At 37.1% G+C, this 16,205-nt stretch overlaps 1 long non-coding RNA gene across 1 annotated transcript in view; it reads left to right on the top strand.

Moving 5' to 3' along the window:
* LOC122809544 overlaps nucleotides 1-16,205 on the top strand; it is a 277,981-nt gene that overhangs the window by 253,851 nt on the left and 7,925 nt on the right. Inside the window, exon 3 of the long non-coding RNA XR_006365922.1 lies at nucleotides 1,094-1,429. This is a non-coding gene — a long non-coding RNA (uncharacterized LOC122809544). The remainder of the gene's footprint in view (nucleotides 1-1,093; nucleotides 1,430-16,205) is intronic.

Genomic DNA, 16,205 nt, shown 5'->3' with positions numbered 1-16,205 from the left:
GCTAACATACCAAAAAACATTCAGTTCAATAATGCAATCAAAATGTATTTCCTTACCAAATAGATATGTCCCTCTGAGGTAATTTTATGTAATCTACTTTCTTGTTTCCATTTTCTCCCTAATTCTCTAGATTGCCTTCTCTTGTTTGTATGTTTACATTTCTTTCTAACAGTATTTATTCCTTTTGTTGAAATTCTGAATTCCTTTACCCCTTTTTTTCCTTCCATTCAGTATTATTTCCCTTCTATATGACAATACTGCATTGATCATACACATATTTGCTGTTGGCAGTGTTTGTTCAGTTGTGTTTTTATAATATTTATTTAATTTCCCATATCTAAATTAATTGTACATTCAAACTTTCTTGTACTGTTTTGCTGTTATTACAATCATCTCTATTTGAAATTTATCTCCCAGGAATTGTACACCAGCTGAACTACCTGATCAGCAAATATAAATAAATAAATAAATGCATAGATGGACAAGCAGATAGAAAGTCAATTAGATATAGATAGATAGATAGATAGATAGATAGATAGATAGATAGATAGATATATAGATAGATAGATAGATAGATAGACAGACAGATGGATAGACAAATATACAGGTATACAGACAGGTAAAAGATATATAGGTAGATCAATAGACAGATGGAGAGAGATGGAAATAGATGGATATAGCAGATATAAGATAGGCAGTGACAAAGCAATTAAAATGGTGTAGGATATATATCATAATCAATTTGTGCTGTAAATAAAAAAAATATTCATGTATTCATGTATCCTCAGTATAAAAAAGGCACAAGGGGAATATGATATTGACTTGTTAGTATTAACCAGAAGTAAAAGATGTACAAGAAAAAACATTGTCTGAAGAAGAAGGCAGCAAGATATGTTAAAAGGGATACATTAAATGAGATTATGAGTAAGCTTTAAGTCACAAAAAGAGTTTTGTGGTTCGAGTCTGTTCAGGTTACCATGATTACATATAACTTAACTTTTGTTGTTCTGTTAAAACTCAGTAATAATGATTTTCATTTAGCCTTCCTCTGAAAATCATTTTTAACATGACTGTCTCTCTACTTATTTTTCAGCTATGTCAGAAGGTCAGGAACCAAAGATTGTAGATTTCACTGGCTGTGTCACTGGCGAAGAAACCCTACAGCTGAGGTGCAAACATGATGTCAAAAACAAAGTAGTTAAATACGAGTTTTCCATGAGAGCTACAAACAAGGCAGAGGAAATACTGAACAGCACAATCAGGAGCTCTGGATTCACTCAGGTGTACAAAAACACAATCAGCATACAGGAACAAGAGATATGGCTAACAATGCTCAACCTATTCACAAATGACTACAATGCAAACTACAGTTGTAGTGTCCAGACAAATACCAACAACCCAGTGAAAAAAACAAAAGAATTTCTAAACGGTAAATCACAGGATCAGAAATTGTCTCTGTATAGATGATAACAATGCTAATCTGCTTTCAGCTTTCACAACTTGGCCTTAGTTCTAAGCACTGGACTCCAAGAATGGGGAAACATGTTTTCATGTGATTCAATTGTTTTCTCTCCTGGACTGGGTAGATTACTTATATAGGCAGTGTTACTGTCTATGGAAGTGCAATTACTCATACTTTAGGTGAATGCTACCATTAGCACTTTTTCAGACTTTTCTGAAACAGTTATCAATTATTAAACTACTATGTTGTTCAGGTCTGAGATGATGGCTTGTTAAGAGGATTATTGGCCTGAATATATGTAATGTATAAACCATTTGAAGTAGGAAGTTTATTCAGCTTGGGAAAAGGGCCTACATGCATAAATGTATAAAACATTTCATAAAGACGATTTATTCAATTTGGAAAGAAGGAAGGCTCTGGTAAAATAGGGCATGTTAACTGAGATCTCTTTTCAGTTCTAATTCTGACCCCACATTATGGCAACTCTACCCAAGATTCTCCAGTTCTCATCAACTTTTAGAATAGCCTCATTTATACATACATATATGATTTGAAAAAAAAATAAGACATTTTATTTTGCCCAGGTGTTAAAACTAGCACCCTGCATCTGATTTACCCTTTCACCGGTCCTCTTTCTTACAACCATCACAGACACTTTTTAAGGAGTCAGTAGTTATGTTTTCAGATGAGGTGGTGTAGAGCAAATTCTAGTTCCGTACCACCTTCTCTCTAAAGAAATGCACATTCAACCAAACATCATTTAAGCCATTCCTCTGGTAATATGACCCTTACTGAGAAAAGCAGTTTCAGTACTTTATCTTTTCTGTAAAACATGCGGCAAATCTGTGATGAGTATCAATTTTCAGGAAACACAGCACTTGTGTATACACAATCCATTCTAATGCCTCTGCTAGAGGGTTGTTAACAGAAGCAGTATGACACTTTGACAATTCAGTAGAAGAGCCTCCTTATGCAGAGGAAAATACAGTGAGTCTTTCCAAGTAAAGAGAACCGTGTTTTCCACAATAGTTCGGTAGTTTTTCACTTTGGTAGAAGAACTTCCCAAATATAGCGGTACAATGAAAAGTTATTCTAAGTGAAGGAAACCTCTCTGTCCCTAATGTTTCTATCTCACTGGTATTACAAGAAAGCTGGTTACTGATCTAATAAGTTTTTGTGGCATAACATCTCTTACAGAGGTCATATTTTTGCTTTATGATAGCACCTCCCTATATGACTAATACTGAACAGTTTTAAAGTCTTGTTGAGGATCTTAACAGTGGTCAGTCTGTAACGCAGTCACAATGGCTCTGGAGCATGGAACTGTACACAGAAAATGACTTCTAAATTTCTCTGCTTTAATAATGTTTGGAGTCCTAAGTGAGGATTGACAAGCAGTACATTTATATATAATAACTGGTTGAATTAAGCAGTCTGCAAATACAGAGCTGAAGAAACAGTTATCATATACTACCAACCATTTCTATTTTGCCATGGATCATACAATCTCAGAGTCTGTATCAAGTGTGTGCAGCATGAAACCCCATGGAAGGTGCTGTGGCTTGCCCTTCTGCAAAATGTTTACTTTAGTGTTTTTGTGTTTTGATTAGGTCTATCAGCTGTTTTTGTTTTTGCCATTGTTCATCTTGATGTTTTTACCTGTTCATTGCAAAGGGCTTTTGATGCACCTGTCTTTTCTGTTGCCATTCGTAGAGAAAAGTTTTTCAGTATTTGTGTTAAGTTGGTGACCAGTTTGTGATTTGAAGCAGGTCAATATAGATGGTCATCGTAAGGTGTCTTGTATCTCTGTCTTTATATAAAGATTCCAGATTTTACTCATAAAGCCATTACTGTCACAATCGTAGATATTAACCATGGTAGATGTAACCATCTCACTTGTTTCAGTGGAGTAAACATACAGAGAACACCCAAAAAAGTTCTCTTAAAACAGCTGAGGGCATAATCAAGGAAACAAGATAATTCTGTAATGGAGCAATTCATATTCTATATGATCTGATGTATCAACATCACAACAAAATTGTTTAGACTTCTTGCCTTCAAACAGTGGATATGAAGATTGTTCTGTTGTGATTCCATACAGCAAAGACAAAGCAGTTGTTACATATGGAATCAGAAAATATGCAACTCAACCACTGTTAGCCAAGGTTAGACCAGTCAGTTCAGTCTCTGTCATGACATTCACGCATCCCAAAAATGTAGTTATAAGTGAGATTGATTGACCAAGATCAAACAGACCAATTTGTCCTTAGTGAAAATTAAAAAAAAAAAATGTACTTTCTATACCTAGTCTATTTCTAAAGTCCCAAACAAAATGTTTATCATTTAATATTTTATACGATATGGCTTAGCATATCTTTCACCAAGAATTTGTTTTGGTCAAGGATAATAAAGTACCAACAACCTATAGCAACACAGAAACCCATACTGAGACACATACAGTGATTTTAATTTTACCTGTTAAGCTCAGGCAACTGCATGGCATAGAGACAGCAATTTAGATTATCTTTTGTAATAATAGCTGTACACCTTTATATGAATGTATTGTCTAAAAACCATGTACCCTGGAAAAGCAAAATTGTCTACAATGAATGGTTTTAGCCATGTCACAAGTATTATGAGAATATCTGGGTTGTGCAAATCAGGCAGGGAGTGAATTTGTTCAAACATACAACAATGATTTGTAGAATAAATGCATATAGTTTAAGACCATCTACAGAGGCCCAGGCTGGGTCAGATGTTGAGGATAAGACAACAGTTGAATAACACTTAGAAAAGCCATTGTAAGAGAATGTTTTGGGTGTTCTATGTGTGTTTACACTACTGAAACAAGTGAGATGGTTAAATCTACTATGGATGATATCTGAGATTATGACAGTAATGGCTTTAGGAGTAAAATCTGAGCTCATTTTATCAGGTAGGATCACATGGAAACAGATATAGGAGAAATATAACCATATTATAAAATTATGACGTTACCAAAACAATATTAAACTTTAGAAACCATTTTCAATCTATTTTGTACAGCACACAAATCTATATACATTTTAATGGGTCTTCAATCAACTTCTGAACCAGAACAGAAAAGTACAAGTGGAAGACAGCTAAAAAGTAACATTTTTAGTTAGCTGTCTTCTGCTTGTACTTTGCCTAAACATCTTTCTTTTTAAAGGCACTGATAGCAGGCTAAAAAAATGGCAGATGGCGGAAAGTTTTATTGACAACATTTGGATTTCATGCCATGAATAGGAACATTTGTTTTTCACCTGGCTTCCCTTGCAGATTATTTCCCTGCTTTAGAATACCAAGTACCCATCTGATATGTAATACATTAGGAGACAATTTTCGAATCTTCTTCTTTCGGCTTTTCCCAGTTAGGGGTCGCCACAGCAGATCACCTGTCCAGTCATGATTGGCAGTGGAGTTTTAAGGTGTCGAGTTGCCAGCCCGGCGCCCAACCTTCCACAGAAGGCACACACATGCACACACTCACACCTAGGGCCAATTTAGAGTGTCCAATTCACCTACAACATGTCTTTGGGAGGAAACTGCAGGACCTGGAGGAAACCCACATGACCACAAGGAGGACATGCAGACTCCGCACAGAAGGCACCCCAGCCAAGGATTGAACAAGAGAACCTCTTGCTGTGAGGCGGAAACGCTAACCGCTGCACCACTATTTGTTAACTGGGAGTGTCTGACTGAACTGAAAAGGTTCTTTTTCAGCAGAGGCCCGAAGAGAAAAATAATTACAGATACATTTAGATATTTAGACATGATCAGTATACATGCAAATTGCAATAGACATGCTTTTACAGTGGTATGCACCACAACAGTTACAGTGGAGAGAAGAAACAAGAAACCATTAATTTAAAAATAAAGGTAATTAACAGATTTTGTGGTGTATCACTGAAATTTGGAACATAGGTAGAATACATACATAGTACATAAGTACAGTACATGCATTGTACAGTAATAAATCATATTTTACAAAAATAATAAATAAATAAGTAATAAATCCTGTTGTGATGATGTGAGGTATTGCCAGCTATGCCAGGAGAAGTAGGGTAGTGGATGTGTAGCATATGGCAGCATAGCTAGCTGGAGTTTTGTAAAGAATTATATGTCATTTGTATATCAAACTGATTTGAATAGGTGCTTGTGTTGAAAATGTATTTGTAAAACTGCTTGCATTAAAAATGTACCAACAGTGGGTTCTGCTGGATAGAAAAGAAATACACCTGTATGTCAAATGGTATTGTAACTGTTGGAATTAATATATTGTAGCAGAGGATACTGGAAGAGAAGAGGTTAATCTCAGTCCAGCTAAATTTAAAAAATAGTCTGAAATTAAATTAACTGGTGTATGTCATAAAGATTGTATTTTGCAGTTCTGACTGCAGCCAGAGACAAATGTCTGTGAAGGCCATGACTAGGAATCCTATTATATTGTCCTTAGGGGTGAACTCATTGCTACCTGGAAGGGTGGAGGTTTTTGACATGGTTTTATAGTTTCCAGATGCTATAACATATAGGTTCATAGGTTCACAGGTTGGTACTAGGCTATCGGCCCTAGGGCTTATACAAGCCTAGCCATAACAATTCATTGGCTATTTCTTCCTACAATATTTACTTCCCTGGACCCCTGTCTATCAGGGTGACTGACATGATTCCTGGGGTGAATTTCCTTTCTCCCATCCAATCACCAAGGTTCCTTTTGAAGAGGGTCAAAGAGGCACTCTAGATGACATGTATGGGCAGTCTATTCCAGAGTCTGGGGAATCTCTGGATCAGGAACCTATCCCTCCAGCATGTTTTGTTCATTGTGATGACAAGGTTTAGATCCCAGGAGCATGTTGCTCTGAGGGATTGGGATTTCTTTAAGTGGAGCATGTCCAACATCTCTGGGTTTGGCATGGCATTTTATGTTAAGCAGAGATCACTTCTGAGTAGACGATATGTGACAGAGTATAGCTGGAGTTTTTTTAGATGGTCAGCATAAGGCATCTGCTTTAGGCCTGTGATTCTTTTAGTGAGGTATTTCTGCAGCCTTTCTACTTGTTGCAGATGTCTTGAGAGGTACATACCAAACAGGGCATTGTATTCTATAATGGGTCTAATGAAGGATGAGTACAGTGGGAAAATGACCTCCTTTTTTCTGGATGAAAAGCCCTTAGTGATGAGGTATGCCACATAGAAGGATTTCCTGACTGTTGTGGTGATGTGGTTATCGAAGGTGAGACCACTGCCCACCTGTGTCCCTAAGTCTCTTATCACACTTTTGGTGTTTAGTGTACTGACACCTATGTGATAATTCATGGGAAAATGTTTTTTTCCCAAAGGGGGATAACTATACATTTCTTGGCGTTGAGCTTGAGCCCATGGCTCTGGCACCAAGCATCTGTTTCTGTAAGGCCCTTTTGTAGATATCCACATCATTTGGGGATTCAATAATGGCTACAAGTTTGCAGTCATCTGTGAACTTTGTTAGCCAGAGTCCCTTAGTGTTGGCCTGTACTTCAGAGAAGTAGATGCCAAACAAGAGGGGTCCCAGGACTGAACTCTGATGTACTCCACTTGTCACTTGTCTGGAGCTGGATTTGGAGTCGGCTACTTTTACAGTGTCGGTTCTTTCAGTATGCCAGTTGGCAACCCATCAAGTGATGTAGGGATTAATGGCCAGCTTAGTAATTCTATCTATGATTCCAGAGTGGGAGATGGTGTCAAAGGCCTTGGCAAGGTCCAGATAGGCTGTGTGGACCACCTTATCCTCGTCCACAGCTCTGGAGACTGATTTGAAGAAGTCAATCAGGTTCAGGAGACAGGATCGGCCCTTCATGAACCCAAACTGGGTGGGGCCCAGTGTTTGAAGGATGCAAATGTCTTTGTTTATAAGTTCCATGATAATACGTTCCATGGCCTTGCAGATCTGGCTAATCAGACTGATGGGGCGGTGGTTCCCAGGATCCAAGGTGGATCCTCCCTTGTGGAGTGGGATAACTGTAGCTTAGCAATGCTCTGCATATGTGTATCGTAACACATAAGTGCAAGACTCTGGTTCAGATTCTAGTAAAGGGGGTAGTGTGGGAACTAGAAGTCAGGTGACCAAATGTATGTGATGTCATTCTGCAATCCAGTAAGGAAGTGGATGCTTTAATACTAGGTGAGACAGAAGTCTCAGGGCAGTCTGTTTGTGAAGCCTGACAAGAAGGAAGACTACTCACCTACATCATCTTGCCTTGCTCTAGTAAGTGAACTAGGGGACAGCAATTCTTTTGATCAGTCAGGAAAATTTAGTGAGATTAGTTAAGTATTATCTTTCTGTATCTGTTTGAACCTTTCCATATATATTACTTCTAATATTTCCTGTGATTGAAACTATGGTGTTTATTGTAAATAGATATTTAATATTTTCATCTTCTTTTATTATTTATTATTAAATATATGTGAGCTTTTTATTGTGGCTGGTGTTTTAGAGAATACTTTAACCTGTGAGAGTACTTATATTTATTTGGTGACACTGTGTCCACTTCCAAAAGCCTTGCTGCATTGGTCAAACACTGCCATTTCTATTAGTATTAATTTTACTCAGTATAATTGGGTACCCTTGTAAGAGCCTTAGAGTAGCTGGCTTTGGATTGTTCTGGTGACAGTATCTACCTGATAGTCTGGGTAGATGGGGCATAGTTGATAAAGGTGTGTGTGTGTGTGTATGTGTCTGTGTATGTGTATGTGTGTGTGAAAATCAAGTCTCAAAGAGTGTGTGCATGTGTGTCAGCTACTTGGAGCAGGGGCACAGAGTACTGGCTTCACAGAGAGGGTGGTGGAGGACTTGGCTTGGAACATTTGGTTGAGGACTCGGTTCTATAGCTGTGTCAGTGGGGAGTCCTATTTGGGGCCTGGACAGAGAGAAAGAGAGAGGGAAACAAAAGCCCAGGAATGAGTGTGTTCCCTGTGTGCTCTTAAGGAAAATTGTGCTTGGTGCAGAGAGCTGCATATGGAAATTCTGTGTGTATCTATCTTTGTTCCATGTGAAAATCCCTCACCCCAGAGGAGGGTCATCACACCTGTTACTAAATTTCTGATTGGGTTTTGCAACTTAGTGAGGAGAGTGGACATTTTCTGTTTTCTTGTCTTTCATGTACTGGACTTGTGGGGAATGTTAAACTGACTTCAACACATGTTAACCTTTTAAGGACACAGATATAATAAAATTTCATGTTTGCAGCCACAGTCTTGTTATCTGAGTGCCCTCTTTCGTTTGACATGCCGAGTGCAGATGTGTCAAGCTTCCTTTGCAAAGTTACAAGCATTTTAACACAATCTGATTTCAGATGTCTCCCTGCGCCTCTCCCATTATTTTTTTCCACCTTTTAAAGCAATTAGTTTTTAACTGAAGACAGCACATGGCCTTGCTGTTGTGAAACTGCTGTGCTATGACAGTAGTCTAGGCTCTGATGCAGATATAAAACAGTTTAGTCCATCTAGCTGCACATTTCCCTCCTAGCTGATGCCGTACTGTTCTTGTTTAATAAAAATCCTATTTCTATAACTCTCATTTTATTAACTTCTCTTCTTATTGATTTATCTGTTTTACTTTCTCTTGAAAACAATTTCAGTGGTGTGCTAACTTTGCACTTTAAAAAAAAAACATTTGTCTCATTAACACTAATAATGTTAACCAGTTTACTGACAAAGTCCCTAAATGGATTACAAGCAATCTTACAGCTGGTAATAATACCCATCTCAAAGTTGTTGTTATTTATATTCCTCCTCACTCTTCTATTTCCACTAGTAAAAGTACTCTGGTAGAAATTTTTCTAACCAGTTGCCTCACTTAGGGACCGCAACTTCAAAACAGTATCTTCTGAAGGGAAACAACTCAAAAATGCTTCTTCAGCTTAACTTTGAATAACTGGGGAAAGAACCTACCAGAACCAACCTGCAAACAGGAAAATATTCCACAATCTACTTCATCATAACTATGGCCAACTGCTATACCAGCATTAACATACTACCTAATTTCATAAGCGATGATTGTCTGCACTTTTCCACCTGTCATTTAAATCTATTAAGTACATTCCCCAAAATAAATTTGGGTCACTCCTTCCCTGCAAAATAACTAGCCATGCTTGTTGGGGGCTGTCAGGGTTGTTGGGGGCAGGCATAATGGTTAATGTGTTTACCTCACATATCCATGGTTCAGAGTTTGATTCTCACTTTTGAGGGAAGTTGGCTTGATTTAAAATGGCCCAAAAGGACAGCTAGTCTAGTCCTTTCCTATGATCCTATGAACCTATGAACTGAACAGCATCAAATGGTCACCTTCACACCTCCTTTTCACCCAACAATTCCCTTAGCCTTCTTTACTAAACCTCTCTCTACTATTCAAGATTCATTATGTTGCATCACTCACAGGACATTAAGGGGACAAAAAAATCCTTGAGCTATCAAATGACATTAAGAATCACAAGAGGCAAAGAGACAATAAAATCCTCTAGACAACCACTGTCATGACGTCTACCTATTCCTGAAAAAATAAGCTAGAATAGAAGCATGTTCAGCCAAATCCCTCTTATTAAGGAAGAAGCAGATGTCCACAATGAGTATTGCAAAATGCTTCTAGATTGAAATAAAGCACCTAACTGGTTAAGCCACAAATCCATCTTGCTCTTTCTGTACCCTGCCTATTGACTCAAATGACAACATAGCTGAACACTATAAATCAGTTCCCATTTCAGCTATTCACTCCATCACCAGCTTCTTTCATTTAGCACGTTCTCTGAGGTAGCACCTGAGAATAATCCACAACCTCAGCTTTATCCACTTATAGACTATGCAGCCATTTTACACTTCTGCAAATTATCAGCAAAAGAAATGAACAAACTATTACAAAACATGAATCATTTCTCTTCTAAATTATCTTTACTACATGATACTTGCATTAGGAAAGGAGCAGACCAAATTACCAGACCTCTAACATTCATCAGCAGTCCCTCCCACACCAGAGGAAAAGCTCCCCTAGCATTACCTCATCCCACCATAATGCATCTCCCCATAGTGTCAGTGCAGAAGTCACTTAAAGATCTTTTACCCATCTCCAATCTATATCCCCTCGTGGCATTATTTGAAAAAAACATCCTTTACAAATATTTGTTCAAACATATCACTAACTATGGCCTAATGTCAGATAGGCAACATGGTTTCAGAAATTCATTTAGCACTATGACTGCCCTTGTAAGTGGTTGTCTCCATCTACAGTAATGTTAATGAAGGGATCATTACAGTCAGAAGATTCATTGATATGACAAAGGCATTTGAAATTGTAAACCACAACTTGCTCTTCCAAACATTGAAGAAAATTTAACTTTGGCCAAAACATGTTCAATTTTACCTAGAAAACAGAACATTTCAAGATCATTCTAACAGCCAGCCATCATCTGTTAACACCCTTAATAGTAGAAGCCTCCATGGTTTAGTCTTAACTGTCTCATTCTCTTCTTATTAATGATCTTACTGAGAACCTACTGGAATTACATCTTACTTTGTACACTGATGGTATACTCCTTCTAGAAGCCATTGAATGCCTCTGACCTGTAAAATCAACTCAAGCAATCCTTCTCCAAACTATGCTTTTGGGCTAAATAAAGCAAAAAAAAAAAAAAAAAAACAATAACATGTTTTTCTCCACTCCTCACAGAGCTCCCACACCTACCAGATATCAGCACTGCAAGCAATCATACCAATATTATACCATATGTAAATGAATACACATACCTAGATGTTACCCTTGAACCATCACTTTTCTTCACCAAACACACCAAAAGAATAGTTAATAAAATACTCTCCCAGCTTAAACTCTGTTATAAAATCTTACATCTTGTCTCTCTTAACTTTGCTTCCATCCATCCATCCAGCCCTTACCCCATTTTGCACATGGGGTCAGGGTGTCACTTCAGCAATGACAATCATCTTGAGCCAAGGTTTACTCTGCCAGGTGACTAGCCCTGTTGCAGTAGTTCCACTCACTCACACATTCTCTCCAATGGCCAATTTAGACTGTCCAATCCATCTACTGCATGTTTTTGGAATGTGGGAGGAAACTAGAGTGTCTGGAGGAAACCAATATGACCACAGGGAGGACATGCAGACTCTGTACCGAAGGCACCCCAGCCAAGAACTGAACCGGAGATCCTCTTGCTGTGAAGTGACCACACTAACCACTGCACTACTGTGGTCACCCTTTTAACTTCACTTAGCCTTGTCAAAAATGTCCTCCTTCCCAAACTCAAATATAGTATTCCTTTTCTAGTTTTTCACTCTAAAGGTAGTATGCATAACCTACAGTTAGCAGAAAATAATATTTGCAGATTTGCAGTCCTCTCAGATGCTTACTGTCACCAATGCTGCACATTAACAAAGTAACATTATGGGAAAATGTCTCACAGAGTACTTTGGTTTGCTACAAAGGAAAGGAATATAGGCTGCTGCTAGAAATAATTAAGTATGTTGAAACAACAAACGCCAGTGAATCCAGATCCGAAGGCAAAGTTTATTAAAATTGTTCCAAACACTTCTAGTGCCTCAGCATACCTGCCTTCAAAGTAGCTAAAAACATCACATATTTCCTAACACCTAAAATACCATCATTTAGGGTTTGAATTTAATTTAATGTGTAAATGTAATTGTTTAATTAATTTGGTCAGGTGACTAAATGATACATTTAAGCTGTTAGGAAATATGTTGATATTTTTAATTCCTTTGAATGTGGTTATGCAGAGACACTAGAGGTGTTTGGATACATTTTAATAAACTTTGTATTTGGACCTGGATTCACTGGCTTTTGTTGTTTTATCCTATTTTGCCTAGTGTTGTGGACTATTAAGTAATTTAGTATGGTTGGTAAAGGTAACTTTTCTGAGGATGCAGCTTATGGATTTGTCATCAAGTCCATTGCTTCCTGTGCTGTTTGAGTTACAATATTTTTGACTTTGAAAGTTAATAATGGGAAGTCATGTGCAATTCTTCTCTCAGTTTGTAGTCTGCAAAGGGGTGTACTTCTTCATTAAATAAGCAGATAGTACAATATCATCTTTAAGCCCAGATTTAATGATAACAACTGTATACAGCTGCTCTTGTATTAACCTTGCCTCAGATATAGGTCACTTGCTATTAACACTTCATAAATTACTTAGAACTGTTATAATTCTTTGATTGATATGACATTATTAATGAAATATGGAGCACCTTGACTTAGTGGAGGTCAGAGGTTAATTTGCTACTGCCTGGACATGATATTTTTAATGTAGTCATATAGAGGTGGTGTGATGACCCACCACTGAACCAGTAATCAAGGAGCCTCAGTCCTCACCACTGGCACCAGTGGGGGATGTACACTGAGAAGAATGACAAGGTACACTCACAATATTACCAGATGTAGCTCTCTGCATCAAGTGCAATTTCCCTTAAGAGCACACAGAGACCACAGTCATTCTGTGGCTAGTTTCTCCCTCTTTCTCCAGATCCCCAATAAGACTCCCCAGTGCCATAGCTATAAAGTTAAGATCTCAGCTGAGTGGCCAAGCTAAGACCTGCAGCACCCTCTCTGTCCAACCAGTGCTTTGTATCCCTGCCCAAGTAGCTGACACATATACACTCTTTGAGATTTGATTTATACACACACACACACACACACACACACACACACACACACACACACACACGCACTCTCACACACACACACACACACACACACACACACACACACACACACACACACACACACACATACACACACAGCTGGGAAAGGCTGGGACAGGTTTACTAGCTATGCCCCCTTTTGCCCAGACTATAAAGTAGTTATCACTGCCGCCAGCCAACTCTTTATCAGCTATTTTAAGGCCCTTAACAAAGCCTGTCCAATCTTACTGTGTAATGTTACTATTAATACAAATGGTAGTTTGACCAAGAGCAAGGCTAGTAGGAGTGGCCTACAGTGTCACCAAATAAATATCCAAGTACTCTTAAAACTTAAACATGTCTCACGAAGATCAGCCACGATGAAATGTTTAAATATATTTAATAATAATAAAAGAACAGGAAAATACTCGGTATATATTCACAGTGACATCAGAGTTCAAAACCACAGGAAATATTTAAGACTACATTGCAGGACAGTCTAAATAATTAAAGAAAATATCTAAACTAAGCTTCACTATATTCCTGACTGAATCTAAGAGAATTACTATACCCTAGTTAACTTACTTCAGAGCAAGGCAGATGTGGTGAATGGATCATCTAGTTGTTGTCGGGTCAAAGACAGAATGCAGAATGCTGTGTCTCTCTAAGATACCTCTCATATTAACATCTCAGATATCACTACTGGGCTAGCTTGCAGAATTACCTAATTTCTTGTCATCTGACTTCTAGTCCCCAGGCACAAAACAACCATTGATGGTACCTGGTAGCATTTAGCATCTACCTGTAAAAATACATAGACAAGGACTTTTCCTCAGATCTTTTGTAGATGCCGGAAGACATAAAACAATAAAACACTTCCAAGACAATACAGAAAGTTTCCTAGTTTTAGACATTGTGTTCCCTTACTGCATTGAAACTGAAAGATGTCATATTTTATTACGTAGGCATAAAGTAATTTAATTTCAGCTATTTTTCCAAAGTTTTGCTGGACTGAAGTTAACTTTCCGTGTTCCAGTTTCCACTGTTAAAATATAGACATTTAAACAGTTGCAATAGTGCATATACATTTCTGTTCTATTCCAGTAGGTTATGCTGTGGTTACATTTTAAGCTCAAGTACTGTATAAAATATCATTTCAACGCACATGTCTGTACAAACCTAGTTTGATATATACAAGCTATATAGTTCTAATACTTTTGTAACACAAGCATCTTATATGAATCATGTTGATAGTCACAAATGACATGTAATTATTTACAAAATTCCAGATAGCTGGGCTGGTACTCCTTTCATCACAGGTGGTATAGTATTTTTTAAATTATTTTACAATATTTTCAGTAGAGATTATTGTGAGATTATAGCTGTGATCTTATCTGTAGCTGTTTTGCTGATGTTTATATGCTTCTTTTGTGCCAGGAATGCTACCAGTCTGGAGCACTGACTCGTATATACAGGTTATGTTATCCTCATGGATTAAGACATATGTTATATTGTTATCATTATTATTATTGTTATTAAAAACTTTTTGCAGTTTTTCACTAAAGTTTTTCTATATAACAAATCCATTAGTATATTATCAATAGTCCAGGTTCGATTAAAACAGTTTATTAGGCTTAGAATGGTTGCAATGACTTGGTACAGAATTGGCTTTACATACTTTAAGAAAGCCTCCATTGCAATCTGATGTTCAGGCAAGAATTAAATGAGAATAAAAAAAACACTCCCTTATCTATATGTAATACAACCTACAAATAAATTCAACCTTTGTATTTTTAATCTATCTCCACCTGAACAATTCTTTGCTTTTTTATCCATCTCTATAATTTTTTATGATTTTTTGTTATATTTATTATTTGTAGATACTCAGTGTTTTAATTATATACATTTTTGAACATGTATAACATTTTGACTGTGCATTTAATGTCATTCATTATAGTTTTTTTTTCTGCCCAGTCAAACCTTTCTGGTAAAAAAATGCTAACAATAAATAATAAATAAATTATTAGCTTGGGTTATCTTTTTAATAGTAGTTAGAATAATGCTTTTGTAATTAATTTAATTATCACAGAAATTAAGTAGCCTCTAATTTATTTACTGCAGGGATGGGTACCAAATAAGGTGGGAACAAAAATGTCCCACAGCAGATTCATAGGATGTTCTACCAAGAAGACCATGTTGAAATACAAAAACCTATACAAAGATATTTGCAAATCTCCCTTTATCAAAGCATCATAGGAAATTTTCTCAGGAGAAAAAATGTTTCAGAAAATAAGTGCAGAATAATAATGCATCAAAGCCAATAATCTAGAATCCACTAACTGCAGGTATTTTTTATCCCCAAAAGGGCTATTCAAAATAGCATAATATATAATCTGAAATATTCATCTTAAAATATGTTAGCTATAAGAGATATAGACTTTTTTCTCTCTGGGGAACTCATATTAGCAGATGACCTCTTTCTCTATAAACTTTCTGTCTGATTAGTACTGATATACAAAGCGATTTCCTGGTTTGGGGCCTTTGTCCATAAGTTTCATTTTTGTCCTTGACCCTGATTTATGAGGTAAGAGCTATGATTGGAGACTTACTACTGAGATAGATAGGGCACCTTCTATGTGGTTGTTATAAATTTACTTAAATAGGTTCACATTGATGGTACCTTATATATGCCACATAGGACTAAAGTATTTGAAATCATACATTTCCCATGAGAAGGTGAACCTGTGCTACCAGCAACTCATGCATGTGTCAGGAATAGCATGCAGTTCATGTTAAACAAATGCACCTATTTGTGTTTGTTCCCAGTAAATCCTGACAGATACCTTTGAATATTTCCTTAGTAAAATATATGACAACATGTGTGTTGTGGGACAAGCCTGAAAGGATAAATATGGTAAAATCTAGTGAAGTATTTTTTCTGTTTGCAGATTACAGTGTGTCTTAAATTATTACAAATGTATATTTCTATATGTCATTTGGCAGTATGGAAAAATGTCATCCCCCTGTAGTCCAGTGGGCTTCTTTC

This window comes from Protopterus annectens, chromosome 8.part0 (assembly GCF_019279795.1).
Source record: "Protopterus annectens isolate FY-2018-M chromosome 8.part0, PAN1.0, whole genome shotgun sequence".
Classification (NCBI taxonomy): Eukaryota; Metazoa; Chordata; order Ceratodontiformes; family Protopteridae; genus Protopterus; species Protopterus annectens.
This window is presented reverse-complemented; position numbering and strand designations above follow the sequence as displayed.